A 1,436-nucleotide genomic window follows, 5' to 3' on the forward strand; every position below is an offset into this window, starting at 1 on the left:
TTTATACTCTACGTTCTCTCTAAACAAAAATATCTAAGACAATTAATTATTATAAAAAGAGTTTTGTTAGTTATTTTCCCAAAGTATTAGAACAGCTTATTATTTAGATAAAAAGCGCGCATTTCAAGGTAAAAGTTGTGATCTCAAGATGCTTGTTACAACGATAGACAGAGACGTTTGTATCAGTTGTGCTTGGCACAGAGCGGCTGGAGGAAACAAGGTGTGGTTAGTGACGGTATTCTTCGTTCCTGCTTAACCTTGATCTAATTTCTTAAAGACAAGGGCGATGATGTTAATCTCACAGCTTCTATTATTCTTCGTTAGACTATAGAAATAAATCAATATTGTAAAAAAATATTACAAATTTAAGAATTAAATTATTCTTTTGACAGACCGAAGCAAAGATCGTCAGGGTCACAGGCAGGATTATAATGCTTTTTTCCGTCTATTTAATTTACCATTTTACAAATACGCTGGCCATTTTTCTGAGAAAATATATTTTTGATTTAAAATTAGCATCCTAATTTTCTAAAATCATAAAAATATAAAGAAACACATAGTGAAGGCTAAAAATTTAACGTGTACATCATCATAGGATTTGTCTCATTTTTTTGCAGATTCCATGTTTACAAAGCTGGGCCTTTATGGAACTTGGTTCTCTTTTATTTGTAGATATCACTACTTTATACAACAACTTCCTAATTATGCTATTATTGTACGTGAGAAGAGATTTGGTCAGATATCAATACTATTTGTTTTAAGTTACAATTTTTCAAATTGAAAACCTTAATTTCCATAATTATGTTTTTATTACTTTTAGATAAACTTGTTTTGTTTTAAACAAATTATGGACTTATTTTATTAGCTGAGCAGATAGGTAGAAAATCATTTAATTTTATTAGAACGTGTATATTTTAGTTTAATTAAAGTAATATGAAAAAATAAATCAAATAAAATGTTGGATAGATATTATTGTCGTCTTTTTGACAGTATTGGTAGTAATTTTAAAGTATTTACAGGATAATGAAACCAAAACAAATTTTAGCAGCATAGTAATGTAACTTAAATACATCCTCTTGTCAAAACCAGGTGCACTGTTTATTTCAGAACAATCGGTATAAAGTGGTATGCCCGTATTGTATGTACTCTTTTTTTTACTGTTCTTTTTTCCACTTCAATAATAATAAGAGAAAAATAATTTTACTACATTTGACTGAATATTTTCATTAATTTATAAATTATGTTGAGTTGTTCTTTTGTGTGTAATGTTATAGGGCTTAGATCTGTTCAGAAACATAAGAACAGTAGCACTAGATCACTTAGATCAAATGTGGTAAAAGTTATGTTCTGTATATATAGTCCCCTAGTGAGACAGCGGTAAGCTCACGGAGTTACAAAGCTAAAGTCCGAGTTTGATTCCCGCGATGGACACAATA

The sequence above is a fragment of the Limulus polyphemus genome, unplaced genomic scaffold, assembly GCF_000517525.1.
Source record: "Limulus polyphemus unplaced genomic scaffold, Limulus_polyphemus-2.1.2 Scaffold640, whole genome shotgun sequence".
Taxonomy (NCBI): Eukaryota; Metazoa; Arthropoda; class Merostomata; order Xiphosura; family Limulidae; genus Limulus; species Limulus polyphemus.